The sequence below is a fragment of the Gigantopelta aegis genome, chromosome 10, assembly GCF_016097555.1.
Source record: "Gigantopelta aegis isolate Gae_Host chromosome 10, Gae_host_genome, whole genome shotgun sequence".
In the NCBI taxonomy this organism is placed as follows: domain Eukaryota; kingdom Metazoa; phylum Mollusca; class Gastropoda; order Neomphalida; family Peltospiridae; genus Gigantopelta; species Gigantopelta aegis.
The window spans coordinates 17,037,267-17,057,361 of record NC_054708.1 but is presented as its reverse complement, the minus strand read 5'-3'; the positions used below and the strand labels follow the sequence as shown (position 1 = coordinate 17,057,361).

Here is a 20,095-nt window from a genome sequence, read left to right as displayed (position 1 = left end):
TACCTGTCTTTGCGCGTCTTTGCGCGTGTACGTGTACCTGTACCTGTACCTATGTCTGTAGGCCTACTTACACCAGTACTATTGTATCTGTCCTTGCACGTGTACCTACTGTACCTACCAGTACCTATTACACCAGTACTCTGTCCTTGCACAGTGTACCTGTACCTGTACCTATATCCATCATGTACGTGTACCTGTACCTATATCCATCATGTCTGTCTGTAGGCCTACTTACACCAGTACTATTGTATCTGTCCTTGCACGTGTACCTGTACCTGTACCTATATCCATCATGTCTGTAGGCCTACTTACACCAGTACTATTGTATCTGTCCTTGCACGTGTACCTGTACCTGTACCTATATCCATCATGTCTGTAGGCCTACTTACACCAGTACTATTGTATCTGTCCTTGCACGTGTACCCTGTACCTGTACCTATATCCATCATGTCTGTAGGCCTACTTACACCAGTACTATTGTATCTGTCCTTGCACGTGTACCTGTACCTGTACCTATATCCATCATGTCTGCAGGCCTACTTACACCAGTACTATTGTATCTGTCCTTGCACGTGTACCTGTACCTGTACCTATATCCATCATGTCTGTAGGCCTACTTACACCAGTACTATTGTATCTGTCCTTGCACGTGTACCTGTACCTGTACCTATATCCATCATGTCTGCAGGCCTACTTACACCAGTACTATTGTATCTGTCCTTGCACGTGTACCTGTACCTGTACCTATATCCATCATGTCTGCAGGCCTACTTACACCAGTACTATTGTATCTGTCCTTGCACGTGTACCTGTACCTGTACCTATATCCATCATGTCTGCAGGCCTACTTACACCAGTACTATTGTACTGTCTTGTGTACCTGTACCTGTACCTATATCCATCATGTCTGTAGGCCTACTTACACCAGTACTATTGTATCTGTCCTTGCACGTGTACCTGTACCTGTACCTATATCCATCATGTCTGCAGGCCTACTTACACCAGTACTATTGTATCTGTCCTTGCACGTGTACCTGTACCTGTACCTATATCCATCATGTCTGCAGGCCTACTTACACCAGTACTATTGTATCTGTCCTTGCACGTGTACCTGTACCTGTACCTATATCCATCATGTCTGTAGGCCTACTTACACCAGTACTATTGTATCTGTCCTTGCGCGTGTACGTGTACCTGTACCTGTACCTATGTCTGTAGGCCTACTTACACCAGTACTATGTCTGTAGGCCTACTTACACCAGTACTATTCTGTAGGCCTATACTATTGTATCTGTCCTTGCACGTGTACCTGTACCTGTACCTATATCCATCATGTCTGTAGGCCTACTTACACCAGTACTATTGTACTATTACTATTGTATCTGTCCTTGCGCGTGTACCTGTACCTGTACCTATATCCATCATGTCTGTAGGCCTACTTGTACCTGTACCTGTACCTATATCCATCATGTCTGTCTGTAGGCCTACTTACACCAGTACTATTGTATCTGTCCTTGCACGTGTACCTGTACCTGTACCTATATCCATCATGTCTGTAGGCCTACTTACACCAGTACTATTGTATCTGTCCTTGCACGTGTACCTGTACCTGTACCTATATCCATCATGTCTGTAGGCCTACTTACACCAGTACATTGTATCTGTCCTTGCACGTGTACCCTAGTACTATTTACACCAGTACTCTGTCCTTGCGCGTGTACCTGTACCTGTACCTATATCCATCATGTCTGTAGGCCTACTTACACCAGTACTATTGTATCTGTCCTTGCACGTGTACGTGTACCTGTACCTATATCCATCATGTCTGTAGGCCTACTTACACCAGTACTATTGTATCTGTCCTTGCACGTGTACGTGTACCTGTACCTATATCCATCATGTCTGTAGGCCTACTTACACCAGTACTATTGTATCTGTCCTTGCACGTGTACCTGTACCTGTACCTATATCCATCATGTCTGCAGGCCTACTTACACCAGTACTATTGTATCTGTCCTTGCACGTGTACGTGTACCTGTACCTGTACCTATAATGTCTGTAGGCCTACTTACACCAGTACTATCATGTCTGTACCTGTAGGCCTACTTACACCAGTACTATTGTATCTGTCCTTGCACGTGTACGTGTACCTGTACCTGTACCTATATCCATCATGTCTGCAGGCCTACTTACACCAGTACTATTGTATCTGTCCTTGCACGTGTACCTGTACCTGTACCTATATCCATCATGTCTGCAGGCCTACTTACACCAGTACTATAGTATCTGTCCTTGCGCGTGTACCTGTACCTGTACCTATATCCATCATGTCTGTAGGCCTACTTACACCAGTACTATTGTATCTGTCCTTGCACGTGTACCTGTACCTGTACCTATATCCATCATGTCTGCAGGTTCCTGTACCTGTACTCATTATGCCTGTATTTAAAGCAGTACCACAGTACATGTACTCGCACATGTATCTGTATCTGTACTCATCGACCCTGTACTTACACCAGTACCGCTGTACCTGTAGGTGTACCTGTATACATACTTAAAGCTGGCTCCAATAATTGTCTTGAGAAATCTGTCAGAAAAATAACAGTCTACAAATGGACGAGTTCCAAAAACTATTATTATGTGCTGGCGTCTTCCACGTCAGAGGCCAACGTAAGATCGCTAAGGACAGAAATCATGCAAAACTTGTTTATGTCATTCATTCGTTACTGGTTTTCGTTGTTATAACAATGTGGTTAAGGCATTTCTAGATGCTGTTTCTTATTCTTACAAATACAGGTTTACTAATACAGTGGCAATTTAGACATTGGAAATAATGTTTTCAATATCTTGCTTTTTTTTAATGGAATGATTGTATCAATACACATTCTAAAGAAATATGTAGTTAAAATATCGCTTTTTTTTTTTTTTAATAATAACAACTTTAAAAACAAATCAAAAACCAACCAACCAACAATAAGAAAGCACTGCAATCCTTATAGGCGTACGGGCTCCCATTACACCAGTACTATTGTAAGGGGCCAGGCTGTTTTTTGCCCGATTGAAACGAAAATGCCCGAATCTGGATAATAACATTTATTCATATTATCATATAACTACAAAACAGCTATATAGGGTCACAAACGAATCACTAAGCATTTTTATGCGGATTACAACTAATTTTGCGGGTAGGATGATGGAAGTAAATGGTAGAAAGGTCTCAGGTTAGCACATTTTCCCCGAATATCTCTATAATTTTTTGCCCGAATTTGAGGTATTGCTCCAGCACTAGGGGGCAGTTGCTCCCCCTGCCCCCTGTCTTGTACGCTTATGCCACTCCTGTTTACTGATTAATAATTTAGAAGGTATTTATACCAGGAAAACATTATGTTGCACTCAATATTATATGGTATTAAATATTTGTGGTAAAAAATGTAATGTGGTATGCCTTTTAAAAAATATAATGTCGTATGCCTTTTAAACACAGACAGAATTAAAACAGCATGTAAAAAGATGTATTGCCAGAAACATGATTTAAGTTTAACGTACCTTGTTTCAGTGTCTTTAATCGTCTTCATCAGATAATTTACAGAACTAATTTTTTCGAATATTCATCCTTTTTTCCCCCGTAAAATAAAGCTTTGGTGATAACTGTCGCCCTTACAGAAAACCATAACAGTTTTCGAAAAATCTTGTGAAGATTCCGTATTATCAGACTTTCCAGTGAAAATAAGTCGAAACATAATCTGAAAGGCCGCCAGTGTTTGATTAGCAAATCTTATCACATAGTTTTGTTTTGTTTTTGTTTGATTAACGACACCACTAGAGCAAATTGGTTTCTCAATCATCGGCTATTGGATGTCAAACATTTGGTAATTCTGACATAGTCTTAGAGAGGAAACCCACTACATTTTTTCCATTAGTAGCAAGAAATATTTTATATGCACAATCCAACAGACAGGATAGCACATACCACGGTATTTGATATACCAGTCGTTGGAACGAGAAACAGCCCAATGGATCCACCGACAGGGATCGATCCTCCGCCCCTTTCATCACAATGAGACATAACAGTACTCGCTTGTGCATTAGATGTGCACTACCCTAAGAGCACGAGAGTCTGGCATTATCTTTATTGATGCAATTTTCATTTTGTCATTATTTATAAGTATATTATTGGATCTGCCCATTTAAATTATTATTAAAGTGTTGTGGTACTAAAATTGGTAATACCTATATGATATTATTGTGCTACTTTAAAAACATTTCCAAGCTGTCAATAATTAAAAAAGGGGTACTGTTTTATTTGAGTCACGCGATATATGGAGCAAATAAATCTCATTAAAAACCTCCACAATTTTGGAAGTGTTACTCTATTTCCCTGTTGCAACAAAACAGCAACTGCAATTTCAAATTTGAAGGAAATCCACCAAATTATCTGTGATCTCAGTAATTGAGCCGTGCACAGCCCGGGGAGATGTTATATTGAGTCAATCACACTCTGGTAGCGCTCAAATTCGCGCGGAGTCGCTTCTTCCTCCGTTTTACTCTGTAGAAACGCATTAGAATGAAATATTTAGCGGAAACCTCAGCCCAATGTTTTATCTTGTACATTAATGAGAGAAACTACCACTGGAGTCATACAGATTACTCTTAATATCGATTAGAAGAGATATTTTATAAGTATTTTGCCACAGGCAGGGACGCACATACTATAACATTTTGTATACTAGTGGTGGTGGAGTACTAGCTAGGTTGAATGGGAAATTCCAAATAGGTTTGTCCACGGAAGGAGATACATTTTAAAGTGATAGACCCTAGTTTTTAAATGTTATGACGTATTTTTCACTATTAAAGCAGGGTTTTGTTCGTAGGGTTTGTTTTATATATAATTTTACAATATTAATTTTCGTACACCTGAATTGGTTCTGGTCATCCAGGTTTTTGTAATAACCCAAAATGCATTTTTCATAATTCTAAAAACGCACGTTCGTCTGAGAAGTAAATGTTATCCAGGCAAGCTGTAGTTATTTTTTGACGATATTTCCCTGTTTAAACATCACAGATTTTAGTTTCTCTGTTATAACTTTATCCAAATGTGTTGCAGGTTTGTAGATTGACTAAACTTAGTGTTCATTTTCACTGGCTAAAACTAGAATCTGCGCCTTTAAATAGGTTTGTCCACGAAAAGAGATAGCTTTTAATCAATCGACGTACATCGGTTATTCTCATTTTAAGCACAGAGAAGCTTAAACAGGATCGTATTATATAAATGCAAACAGGTTTTAAAAAAATATATTATTGTAAGCCCAAATACTTAATACTTTTTAACATACCTTTTATTTGTAAACATACCTTTTATTTGTAAATCAGTTTGCTTAACTCCATGATAAATATTTTAACATATTAAACGAGTTGCTTCACAAAAAAATATCAAATCGATGAAAAAATTAACAAACCTCGCCCAAGGTGACAACTTTTGATTTTGTAACCACCATATGATTAAAGCGCACAACTGCATACTTCCGGTTGCAATGATATTCCAATTATGGGCAATTTGTCCTTTGGCAGTGAGGTACTTTTGGAATCGAACTGTAAATAATACGATTTCTTTAAAATTAGAACCCTCGTCTGTTTACTACTTCTGAAATACAGAAGTCAGTACAGTTATTATAATAATAATAATAATAATTATTATTATTATTATTATTATTATCATTATTATTATTATCATCATCATCATTATTTACAATTATAATGACAATTTACAATGGGTAGGTGTGAGGCGACTTGAACTACAGACTTCTCTCACTAAACATTAACCACTAACCCACTGCCCTGGACATAGCGCCCAAATGGCTGAGGTGTGTCCCAGGACAGCGTGCTTGAACCTTATTTGTATAGAAGCATGAAATTAAGTATGAATGGATGAATGAATGTACACCTTCTCACTGGTCTGTGCACACACTCCGAGTTGGAACCGGTTCTGTGATTACGAATCCAGACACCCACTTGTCTTATTATACTCTACAATTTAGGATAGGTAATAAATACATTAGGTTTTGTGACAGACTTTTAAAAGTTTGGCACTGCTTTAATACCGCGTAAGCATCTTAATTTTAACCGATTCCATCAGTTTTGTTGACAAGTTTCACTTTTTTTTTATGAAGTGAATAATTCATAAAGGTGAAATGAAAACCTGTTCGATAATTGACCTACATTGAGCTTAATCTATTTTCTACTTCTCTGACTGAAGAGCTCTTCACTTGCAATGGAGTAATGGGAGGTAATACAGAGAGACCAATTTGGAAACCCAAAACAGATTCAGCCGAGAAGCCAATAGCTTGGGGCGCCATTAGTCTTCCCATAAGCTCTTCTAGCTGTGACACAAATCAGGAAACCAAGTTCTGCGACTTTATATATGCCAAATAGTCAATTGTGCTTCAGTGAATGTTATCTATGCTGTTGGTTCCAAATTATTTCAAACCAGGTTTTTTCCGCTTCAGTTTTAAACTAATGAATACCACAGAATTCAAAGGGTAGAATAATTCCGTAGAACCATTCAGGCCGATTTCACAAGTTCAGCGACACTACTGGATCACATTGCTGAATTAAGCATCGGCTATTGGATGTTAAACATTTGGTAATTTCGACACGTAGTCTTCAGAGGAAACCCGCTACATTTGGTGGGGGTTTTCTGGGTTTTTTTTTTTTTTTTTTTTTTTTTTTTTGGGGGGGGGGGGGTTGTATTGGCAGCAAGGGATATTTTAAATGCATGTTTCTACAGACAGGACAGCACACATCACGGTCTTTGATATACCAGTCGTGGAGCAATGGTTGTAACGAGGAAACAAACCAGCGGATCTGCCGAAAGGGTTTGATCCTACGTACCAAGCAACTCAGCCTACCGACAGAGCTAAATCCCGCCTCTTGCCTACATAAAGGGGCGGGACGTAGCCCAGAGGTAAGGCGCTCGCTCGATGCGCGGTCGGTGTGGGATCGATCCCCGTCGGTAAGCCCACTGGGCTATTTTTCGTTCCAGCCAGTGCACCACGACTGGTATATCAAAGGCCGTGGTATGTATTACCCTGTCTCTGGGATGGTGCATAAAACAATTCCCTTGCTGCTAATTGAAAAGAGTAGCCCATGAAGTGACGACAGCGGGTTTTCTCTCTCAATATATGTGTGGTTCTTAACCATATGTCTGACGCCACATAACCGTAAATAAAAAGTGTTGAGTGCGTCGTTAAATAAAACATTTCTTTCTTCTTTTTTATTACCTACATACAGTTTAAGTACTGTGTCAAAATATACCGAACAGCAAAAGATATGCAAATATAATTTTCAGTTGTAATGTTAAATGTAAGGTTTTTTTAAAGAAGGAATTAACACATATTATATAAACTCCGGCGAATTTCAAGTTGATATATCATTTATAATGTCCCAAATTGAATGTTTGTAATCGAGTAAACCTATTTTAAATTACAAACTAACCATAACCTGGTCCAAATTCATCCAGCTGTTTTTCGCAAAACTTTAGTAAATTATTTTGACTGATTCTCAAAGTGGTAATTTTGTTTAATGTGCAGTGTAGAAAAAACAGTCTAGAAAACAATGAGCAGCAAACTGTTGTCCCATGGGCTTAATGAATATTGTTTAAGAATTATTATTAATTTTAGACCAGCCCATCTAAAATTGCGCCGAAAATATATTATATTAATAATTTATATAGGTTAGGAATGTTGATATTTTTCTTTAAGGGCGCAGCCAAAACTTTTTAACCCCAATTTTCCCCTTTTAATACTTTTGGCGTTAATATTCAAAATTTCCCCTATTTGTTAGATTATCCCTGTCCCGAGTCAGACCCCCGATCCTATCGGAGGCCGGACTCGGGATAGGCGTGTTCGAAACCCTAGTGGTATATGGACACGTTAAACCAGTTAATAAGCTAAGCAAACGGTTGGCTGAATGCATCCCTGCTTTGCGCTTCGTTTTGTGTTCCTTATTTAACAGAAACATATAGAGTATTTGAAAGGAATTAATGGATGAATGTTTAACGACACCCCAGCACAAAAAAATACACATTGGGTGTCCAACAAAAGTAAGTTTATGAATAGGATTAAATTTAAAATAAAACTAAAAAAATAATTGTGTAAGAAAACAAACCCCAGTGTAAACAGCTGTGAGTAAATGAATATCAAATACGAATATCAAAGTTAAGTTATTCAAAGGATTCCAACCCTACTGAACCGATTCGCATGACATTTGACAGTTTGATACTTTAATGTCGCGATCAACCAGAACATCCACTAGACTCTGGTTAATAGGACGTGGTCCAGGTGTGTTTAAATTATATTTTGCATATGCAGCTGTGTGATATTATTATATTTCGCATGCCCACGTTTGTTTCGTTTCGCTGAAGTACACATGCAAAATGATGAAACGTTTTTTTCTCTTTTTTTCTTGCTTGCATTACACATGCAAGATAACAGAATGATGTTTTGCGTCTGTTCGGTAGTTTGTTTAAAGTTTATTTCCAGTTCATGCGGTATCATATTTGCACTTGGGATTTTTTTTCACCTGTTTGTAGGGATATCATGCTGATTTTACTTTGCAGTCTATCTGTAATTGTTCTTTTTAATGTTCTAAACTTAACAAAAGTCAGGTTAAAATGTTCGTTAAATTTATCTAATTGAATAATGCTATATAATGTTTTCACAAATGTCCTTTTCCATCACATTCTTCTAACAGACAAGGTATTATTTGGCATGAGTGAACAAATATAAATAACAAGGCCGTATCCTGATATTAAAATCAGTCAAAACGATGTTAGGCAAAGTTGTGATTTCTTCCACGATCCACTATCAGGTGCGCATACGTAGAGGACCGCCACTCCACTGGGAAATCAGGAACGAGATGTTCCATCCTTCCTGCACCGCCTGTAGGAGGACCGCCACTCAGACTAGCTCAGAGCACTCAAACATGCACATACTAGAGTCCAATGAACTATGTACAGGTCTGATGACATGCACCCAGGAATCACTATAAACTTGTGATGATGTCCGGGTGTTCGGGAAACATGAGCATATCCTCTCCCACTGGTAAAATCCGTCATGAACACAACATACAGCAATCAAATCAATAGTTGAAATATAAAATGTTTTCCCAAAAGATGTAAATGCATATACAAGGTTAAAATAGGGTATTGTATCAGACATAATTTTAATCAGTGATGCGTCATATCCACACAGGCGCGCGCACGCACGCACACACGGACGCACACTGAAACACATAAATGCACATATACATACTAATGTTTTATGTTATTCAGATTTTTTTTTTAAATGGTATACTGATGCTATCGGAAAAACTGAAAAAACCCCACCAAAGCACTTAAATTTAATATTCTAATCCACTTGGGGACAATATCGCTGTTCGGTAATTTAGTAGCAAATGTTTCATATACAACATGGCGCCGGTACGTCTGTTCAGGCACGTGCGTTTGGCTTCAGTAATTTCGGTTACGGATAATCGGGTTAGGAAGGAAATCACGTCGTATTGTTTGCCGATAGATAGAAATCAAATTCACAATTGGCAACAAGAACTCCACAACCACTCGCGGTTCAGATTACGACAACGATTCCCGGCAACAATGTCTGATCCTTATCTTCCATTATGCGTTCGGTTTGTTTAATCCCCCAAAAAACTAAATCCTATCTACAAAACATGATTGTGGACATGTAATTCTCTTTGATTGTTTTCCGGTTCCTTGCTTTCAATAATTTCCAGCGTATCATCGCCTAGCTCCAGTTAACTGACAAGTATTTATTACTGTTGCTACAAATGTCAGTGGTTTATTTATACTGACGTTTTAAACGATAATTTATGACAGCACTTTATGAACGAAAACGATGATGTAAGATAGAAGTAATATTTTATTAGTTATGGTATGCTATAAAATGTTTTTAGGTGTATATGATGATATTTCTCTTTAAGTATTTGCTTCATATTTTATGTGAAGATTTCGTCAGACAATTCTTTGAAGTTATTTATATTGATATTTATTTCTGATACGAGTTAACCTTAATTATCAAAAATGTAGATTTAGTACAATAAAAATAGCTATAACAGAGGAAGGAAGGAAATGTTTTATTTAACGACGCACTCAACACATTTTATTTACAGTTATATGGCGTCGGGCATAGGGTTAAGGACCACACAGATATTGAGGAAGGAAACCCGCTGTCGCCACTTCATGGGCTACTCTTTTCGATTAGCAGCAAGGGATCTTTTATATGCACCATCCCATAGACAGGATAGCACATACCATGGCCTTTGAAATGCCAGTCGTGGTGCACTGGCTGGAGCGAGAAATAGCCCAATGGGCTATAACAGAGATTCAAAATAATAAAACTATGTATAATTTTTTTCTTTCTAATCAAATATGAGCTCAAATGGTAGATTTTAGGACAATGACAGTTAGAAAAATAGTTTTGAATTGTTCAAGGTTTCAATTTATTGTTTTTACCTTGTAATAAAAGCCTAATAATTCCATAGTCACGTTCGTGACTAACATGTTATGTTTTATTTATTTTATTTTTTCTCGGTTTGTATTTTGTTCTTTTATTTTTGTTGTTTTGTTGTTTGTTAGGTTTTGTTTGGGGTTTTTTTTTTTGTTTTTTTTTGGGGTGGGGGGTGGGGGAGATCGTTTTATGTTGGGGGGTTTTCTGTTTGTTTATTAAAACGCAATACTTTAATATTCGTGAATTACAACTTGATATGTTTTTGTTTAATATTCTCCGAGCCACCCACTCCAGTTCTGACTAATGCATAACTGGTAGATCGTAAACTGTGATCAATGGGAAAATCCACATTAAAAACCCACTCTATCTTTAATAATGCTCATATTCTGGCAATACATCAGTTTGCAGTCCATCCCAATGATTTTTACACCCAGACTGATTGTACAAACGTCCGCTTTCCACATGCTCAATTATGATAGCATTTTTCTTTTCAATGCCTGGTTTGCAGTTTAATTGAAAATCGGTATTATTGATGTTTGTCTTGTAGCGTGTTTCCGTAATGATCCTAACGTATCGCCATTGCCACGTGCTTGTTCGCCAGACGTACTCACTTAGACCGGAAGCTCACGTGGCTGCGAAACATAATTAAGAAGAGCAGTCTAGACCGTGAGCGTTAGCGGAATACACGTAGCTGTTTTAAGATGACGGAGACTTGGTGGTGTAGTGGTCAAGCCACTGGACTTACGGCTGGTAGGTACTGGGTTCGTAGCCCAGGTACGGGCTCCCACCCAGAGCCAGTTTTAACGACTCAGTGGGTAGGTGTAAGACCACTACACCGATTTCTCTCTCACTAACCACTAACCACAAACTGTCTTACCTGGACAGACATTCCAGATAGCTGAGATGCTCAGGACAGCGTGCTTGAACCTCAGTTGGCTATAAGCACAAATGAATGAATGAATGAATGAATTACACTAATGCTGGTAGTGGTCACAATGAGCGTCCAAGATAGACGTGCGCTATAAGAGCCTGTTTTGAATGTTAAAACTCTTGGCCATTGACCACAAATGGCCACGGACCACAACTATTTACGACAAATGTTTCTATATAGCGTTAGTAGCTGTAACACATTTATTAATATCGGTCAGGGAACATTTTCTTTTCAAAATTTTGCTAATGTTGAAACGTTTGCTATCTGTTGAAAAATTGATTAGCAACTAGTATTTAAAGGGACATTCCTGAATTGCCTGCATTGTAAGATGTTTCCGACTAATAAAATATTTCTACGATTAAATTTACATATTCAATATATTTTCTTGTTTAGAATAGCAGTGTCTGTATAGTCAATGTGGTTTTGGTCGTCTTAATATTTGTAAGAAGCCCAAACTGGATTTTGTCTTCAAATAATTTCGTACGTAGGAAATGAAATCTAACCTAGTACAAATATTAGAACGATCGGAAACACGTTTAAAATACAACCACAAATATTTTATGCAGAATTTTATTGTAATTACAATCGTTAAAAAGTCTGTTAGTCGAAAACATCTTTAAAATTGCAGCAAACTCAGGAATGTCCCTGTGACGGTACATGCTCTTAATTTCTTTTCGCCTGTGGTGATATTAATTGTTTTAGAAGGTCGTGTGCAGTTCCAAATGCACTTAGCCCAGGTGGGCAATTTGTTACGTAATACCTTCGCGCGACCGTGCATTCCAATATGCACTTAGTCCAGCTGTGGAGGCCATGTGGCCAGTAGTTACGTAATACCTCTGCGAGTGCGGTTTTTACAACCATGATTTTGGCGAATGGCGACAGCCAGTCTGACGATCAGAGAAAGATATGTCGGCGTGGTGGCTGTGGAAAATCCACATGATAAGATTCAGTACCGCCTTGTGCCCCCAGGCGATATTCGCTGTCTCTGAGAGTTTTGAATAAATAGCTAGGGTTTTAGCGATATCGGGGAGAAACATAGGAAGGCTCCAGGGGATCGCTGTCCGTCCGGACTGGTAAATAATTTTATTTCTGCTCTGTGTATAACCTTGATGTGATTGATGTGACTTTAAATATTTTAATACTGTATTATACCAATATTGTTTAGACGGTGCTGCCGGTCATCTGACGCAGTAATCTGTAGGCTCACTGTCCTAAATAATTATAAAAAGCTTAACAAGTCATCCTAGAGGATCTAGGTAAACTGTAGGTTATTGTCTTTATTGTGATGGTACCAGTATTAATTCTGTGTTACAAGGTCACTGAATGAGTAGTAAGGGTTAATTAAAATTAACCAGTTAGGAATAGAGTTGTAATTCCTTTATTAATTAAGTTCTCCTGGAAGCGTTTCTCAATTATCACACGTGTGTGTGTTAGCGTTTCTCAATTATCACACGTTATTGAACGAGTAGTAAGGGTTAATTAAAAATTAACCAGTTAGGAATAGAGTTGTAATTCCTTTATTAATTAAGTTCTCCTGGAAGCGTTTCTCAATTATCACACGTGTGGGTGTTGTGTCACGGTGAAGTGATTAGCATATTGTGTAAACTAGACACCTAGAGCGGTGGCGTCGTGGCAGGCCATCGGTCTACAGGCTGGTAGGTACTGGGTTCGGATCCCAGTCGAGGCATGGGATTTTTAATCCAGATACCGACTCCAAACCCTGAGTGAGTGCTCCGCAAGGCTCAATGGGTAGGTGTAAACCACTTGCACCGACCAGTGATCCATAACAGGTTCAACAAAGGCCATGGTTTGTGCTATCCTGCCTGTGGGAAGCGCAAATAAAAGATCCCTTGCTGCCAATCGGAAGAGTAGCCCATGTAATGGCGACAGCGGGTTTCCTCTCAAAATATGTGTGGTCCTTAACCATATGTCTGACGCCATATAACCGTAAATAAAATGTGTTGAGTGCGTCGTTAAATAAAACATTTCTTTCTTTTTTTAAGACACCTAGAGATTAACTAATTAAGTGATCAGTTCTGGGTTGTTATTATTTGTTGTTGTTAATTAACTACTGCGGCAGTACATTTGTCAGCGTAGGTTAATACAGATTCCAAAGTGTATTGTGTTTTTGTTGTGTTTTCTAGTGAACTAAACGTGCTATATTATATATACTTTATATAAGATCGTATCTCTGATTATACCTAGACGAGCCACTCGGGTAAATAGCTGCCTGTTACAGAGAGATCTAATAGATATACAGTTAGGAGAGATATTTGGACAATTGTGTTTCATTCAGTTACGGGTATTGTAGGATCCCCGTGACAGTCCCTTTAATGTTACAGAATTGTATACTGCTCTCTGAAACGTGTGTAGCGAATTGCGACGCGATACTCAACTAAATATTCCCTGTCAGTAGCGATCTTAGCACTACTATCGCCGTAAATACCTACCATCGAGACCTTAGTTTTTCTCTACGATCGCCAGCCCGTTCAACGACCCGGCGTAGCTTACTATCGTCGTAAATTACTGTGAAAATTTACAATGGCAGTTAGATGATGATTTGAGCATTTTCTAAGAAGGATACTAATTTATTGTGTGAAATTGTATCTAATACATATGAAATACTTTTTATGAAACTCTGCGTTCCATGAAAAACATTATAGGCCACACGACCGTCACACGAAAATACGAGAGATAACTCTCATGTCATGCATTCGGCAATTTTCGCTCAGCACACAAACTGACAAAGTTACTTCATGGATGTCCGATACCAGTGAATACATCGAAGATGTTCCGAAAAGTCGGTAACCAATTTATTATTTAACTAATTCGCACTTCTTCGTAAAGAATATATTAATCATTAAAGGGGCACTTACGACTACTTACGACTTAAGTCACTACAATTAATCTTAGCTACAATTATTTCGTGGAACGGGGCCCTGTTGTCCAGCTCTTTCTCCAAGGATATTAATGTAAACAAACACATCCACTAAACATGGCCGGAGTAGATACATTTTACACACAAAATACATTTGCATGGACTGGAATTATCACAAAAAAATATTCAATGTTAACAAGTTAAGCTGTATCCTAACCGAACGCGAGCGATGCGAGCGAATCAACGATTTCTAAAATAATCGCTTGCATCGCTCGCGTCGCTCACGTCCGGTTAGGATACAGCTTTGCACGTTTGCGCTACATGCTCATTTCCAAATTTAGATGTGGCGTTGCAACTTTAAAGATAGAAACTGGTAGATATGAAAGTCTACCATTAGAGAACCAACATGCACCATGTGTAAAAAGCCTTTTAATCGAAGATGAATTTCACGTTTTAATGAAGTGTCCTATTTATGATGATCTTAGATATCCGCTGTTTTTAGAAGCAATTTGTTTTAATTAACGATTTTTATCAACAATTCACGTACATGTATGTCTGTTTTATGCGTCAAAACCTGTTATTATATTTTAAAAAGACGTGTATATATATATATATATATATTACTTATCCTATAACTTACCCAATGATATCCATGTCATAAACTCATGTGATAATTTACTTTATTAACCCGGTTAATAATGGTATGCAAATTTGCAAGGTCTCAAGGTAACGTGTTGCTGTGGATGGGTCATTTGCTTACAAGCCAACCAGACCCGTGTACCTGAGCGTAACGTTTTCGAAGATTTGTTTAAAATGCGTGACGTCAAACTAATCTGTGCTAATCGTGATGACAATGTTATTTTAGAAGTGTTATAGGATAAATAGAATTCGCTACTCGTGTTTTTTAATATGTAAAATATCAACCTCATCTAGTTAATCGGTATTTGTCTCGGTAGAGCCTCGACAAATACCGATTAACATAGACTCGGTTGATATTTTCCATATAAAAAAATACTCGTGACGAATCATATATATATATATATATATATATATATATATATATATATATATATATTTCAATACTTTTATGTCTACTGTGTATTTTATTATAATATGTATTTATTTTAATAGCTTTTCCGTTTTAGTTTCTTGTAACTCCATTAGGAGTGGCATCTTTATTATTTTATTAAGAATGTTTATGTGTTTATGTAATATTGTGGTGCGACTTTAATGAAATATATTTATGTCTGTTTGTCTGTCTGACTGTCTGCTCTCGCATTCTAATAGTTACATTTTTAATTCTAATGAATCAATGGGAATGGGAAATTCTGAACGACCAAAGTGTGCAAGAGTTCCCCCAAAGAGATGAAAAAATATGCATAACTGATGAATCAGCCAGCAAACCGACTTTTTTTTAAAAGTACGAACAACTAAACATTAACCCACAGTCGTGGGCAGTTATCCCAGATAGCTGAAGTGTGTGCCCGGTATAGCGTGATTCAACCTGCATTGGACAATATAGGAATCGTAAAACATTGGCTAGAGCATAGAACATACATGTAGGTTAGGACATATTACCAATCATGCAACATTGGTTAGAAAACACTACCAATATAAAATATTGGTTAGAAGAATTTACCAACTATTGGTTACAACCAAATACCTATCAAGGAACATTGATCAGAACATATTACCAATAGTGGAACATTGGCTAGAACATATGACCAATCATAGAACATTTGTTAGAATAATATATAATACGATTCGTGTAATGTTGGTTTGAACAATTTACTAAACGTTGAAATATGAAAATAATTTAATGTACCACTAAGATCGATCTCGCCACCTCTTGCAAATCAATCGGACGCTATGCCGCCGAGCTAAAGTGAAATTCTCTTGATGTTTTGAAGAAATGACTCGTTAAAATGTGTGAAAAAAACGTAATGCCGAAGGTCTACTCTGTGAAGTAGTCTCGGCCCTTCACTTATAAATATAAATTTTCGCAAGTATTCCCGAGGAACCGGAATGATATCGGTCATATCATATTTAATATATCCACAGGCGTTACTATACTTGCTGCTTAATAGCGGTACTACCGGCTATGATGTCCCTCCCCCCACACAGCACCACAAACGCAATACAGTCTTTAATTACAAGGTTTTCGTCTGGCCAGAGACGTGTTCGTGTTAATAGGTACAGAAATATTGATGTATTGATCATCTCTGTAACCATAAGCAATCAGGAATTGACTTAAAGTACATATGTACCTTAAGAATGAGCAAACAAAAGGTAACTTCTTTTTTTTTACAAAAAGGTTAACCGAACGGACACTAGTTTACATATTAAGTGTTTATTTATAGTATTGTTTTCTTTGTTTATTATTTACACGCGTGTAAGTCTAAAACAGGCTTTGTAAATTCGGCTCAAAATGTTTTATTGCTGTTTAGACTTGATTAATGCAACAGTAAATTGTTTTGTTAAATTACAGCTTTGCCAATGTTTTCGTAGCACATACTAAGTGGCTGATGATGAAAAATGTCATCTGATCATGATGGTGATGGTGTTGAAGACGACGGTAATGATTGTAGTGGTGGTCGTCGTGGTTACGATGATAGTAGAAGTTGTGATAATGGTCATTACTTATTTACAAAGTCGTCATATGGTGACGTCATACAACAACGGGAAAAACGTCATACAAAACAGTGAACTTTGTCATCACGACACGGGTACTTCACAACGCTCTGCCCTATTTCTAAAATGATTCTTTGGCACTGTAGTTACAGTCAAAGTCAGTGCAATTTCCTCTATTTAAGGGATGTGGATATCTGTATTTTTTCTGATGACTGGGATCGAGTATTTGCTTCGTATAGAATTCGCGGTAAATTTCCTCTGTACAATGTCCGCGAAGACAGACTTGACGGTTATAATTGCGTCTCGAGAAACTTGGATTAACTTAGTTGACATTAATGATTTCAAATTAAGCCCGATCTTGGATAAAGAAGTATGTAACATTTGAAAATGTCTGGAGCTACACGGCAGTCGATCAATATGAGGTGTGCCAGCCTAGAAACGACCATTAGACGGGATCGTGGCGGCAGTGGACATCTTCTGTGTCCCTTGGTCACGTTCACACAGTATAATAGATGGACGTTAAGATAAAATTCATATTAAATAATAGAATTCTATATATTCCCTTCGAGATTTCGGACCCAGGTTCAGAAATAAATGTAAAATATAATCTAACTGTACACTTTCTTGGGGAGGGGGGAGATTTTTTAAAGTTTATTATTATATTTTAGTAGTAGTAGTAGTAGTAGTAGTAGTAATAGTAGTAGCAGGGCCGTAGCTAGGATTTTTTTTTTTGGGGGGGGGGGGGGGGGGGGGGCAACTGAGTAGTTAATAGTCTAAAACTCCTTAAACAGTTAAGAAGAGAATTTTCTTAAGTTTCTATAATGCTTTCCGGATTTTTTTTCTTGCCCCCTGCTAGCTACGGCCTTGAGTAATAGTAGCAGTAGTAATAGTACTAGTTGTAGCAGTAGCAGTAGCAGCATTAGTATCAGTAGTAATCAGAATACCAGTCATAGTAGTAGTTGATGTTATACTAGTTGTAATTTCATTTTCACTTGATTTTCATGCTTATATCCACTTGACGTTCACGCACGCTGTATGGCCTCAGATTACAGTTATCTTCCCATTTGGTTGTCCAAAATCCGGAAATTTGACCTCGCAAGTAGTCTGCTGTTTAACTGTGATTATTTCATGGCAGACAGCTATGAAGTGGGAACTGTTTGACTGAAGTGACAGGGGATTGCATGTAGTTTGTAAACGTGTGTAACTTGTTGACATTGAAGACTTGTTTGTGGTAATTCCGGCCCATGCAAAAGTAGTGCTTTTTGTGTAAAATGGGTGTACTCCGGCCTGTTTTAGAGGGTGTGTCTGTTTAAACCAATATGCTGGGAGAAAGAGCTGGACAACAGGGGTTGTCCTTTTCAGGGTATGTGTCCCCCATGCAGGCAAAGGTACATACAAAACCTCACGGGCCTGCTGATATTAATAAAAATGTTATAGCCACTAAGGCTATATAGAAACATATAGCGAAATTAATTGTGGTCTGAGGCCGTATTGAGCACATCTCGGATATCTGGGCTATCAGTTCCGGTCCCCGTTCCTTGAAGCAAGCGATCTTAGCGCTAAAATCACCTTAAGTGCATATGGTGGTTATGCACTTAAGGTGATCTTAGCGCTCAGATCGCTTCGTGGAACGGGGCCTATGATAGGGCCTAATGGCTAATGAAAGAGAAGTCACTGTGGCAGGCTGACCTCTCTTCGCAGAACCGTAGCTAATGTTCGCTCTTTGTGGAAACTGGAATCGGGATGCGAACGATTAACATCTACGCCAATGGAGCCGGTAGTATATATTCGTATGGGTAATGTTTGGCCTGTCCAGGAACGGCTGTTAGGGGCGCAACCTTCGACGTTGTCAAAGAGACATGCCTGGAAGTTTATATTCAAGGACTTTATCGAATTAAAGGGACATTCCTGAGTTTGCTGCATTGTAAGATGTTTTCGACTAATAAAATATTTCTACGATTAAACTTACATATTAAATATATTTTCTGGTTTAGAATATCAGTGTCTGTATATTCAATGTGTTTCTGGTCGTCTTAATATTTGTAAGAAGCCAAACTGGATTTTGTCTCCGAATAATTTCGTACGTTCGAAAATATTATATTTTAGGAAATAAAATGAAATTTAACCTAGTACAAATATTAGAACGATCAGAAACACGTTTAATATACAGCCACTAATATTTTTTGCAGAAAAATATATTTGATATATAATTACAATCGTTAAAAAGTCTGTTAGTCTATAACATCTTAAAAAGTGCAGCAAACTCAGGAATGTACCTTTAATGGATTTGTTTTTCCAGGTGGTGTGTGAGTTGCATCAGAAGCCAACGTGATACGTACTCCGTCATATTACATGCACAATATCTTAATGTATCGATATATTTAATAAATGTTAACTATATATTTCACATTAAAACCATTATATCTCCTATTCAGAACCAAGTATCTGTTATTAATGTAACACACAACTATGACATATGTGATAACTGTGAACAAAGGCGTTTTGGGGGCGGACTTCTGTTACTCAAATTAACGCATTTTTACTGGGATACTATTGGCAGAAGGCTTCATTTATACACGACTTAACAAGATACTGCTTATTTGAAAGAAAAAAAGATTTATAAAAATTCAAAAACAGCATGACCTCTTCTCCGTGTCTGAGAATCAGAAATATTCTCCACATTGGGGATTTAAACCGATACAAACGCGTTCTTTTTACAAATAAGCGCACGCGGTCAGTGGCGAGTTTATTGAGTTTTTTTTATAAAATCAGTAAACATATACACGTCGGCCATAGATCAAATGGCTTTGCCATCGGAATCGCAGCCTGGAGAGACGGCATCATTATAAACCATTCACAATCATCATTGACGTCAGACGGACGGCGTTTATTTTGCAGTTTTTCTTAGCCACAAAATACAAATCTGTCGAATGCGTCAGTCGGGGTCAGCGAGATAAGCTGGACCGCAGGGTAATATTTCGTTCAGTATATTCCACATGATTCGGCTATAACGTATTATCGTGATCCCCACGTTATTGATGCTTTTACAATCTCTGATAGTTACAAAGAAAACCCCCAAAAAGACAAAGTCAGCGAGTCAGTACGACGAGAGGTTGTTTGTGATGGTGATATGGT

The 20,095-nt window shown here is 37.9% G+C and overlaps 1 long non-coding RNA gene across 4 annotated transcripts in view; it reads right to left on the bottom strand.

The window, feature by feature from the left end:
- LOC121384495 overlaps positions 1–20,095 on the bottom strand; it is a 38,836-nt gene that overhangs the window by 11,135 nt on the left and 7,606 nt on the right. For 2 of the 4 annotated variants that reach the window (XR_005959397.1, XR_005959399.1), the window contains 2 exons: positions 11,398–11,456; positions 5,457–5,589 (listed from right to left, as the gene is read on the bottom strand). This is a non-coding gene — a long non-coding RNA (uncharacterized LOC121384495). The remainder of the gene's footprint in view (positions 1–5,456; positions 5,590–11,397; positions 11,457–20,095) is intronic. The other 2 variants (XR_005959398.1, XR_005959396.1) reach the window with 1 other exon arrangement.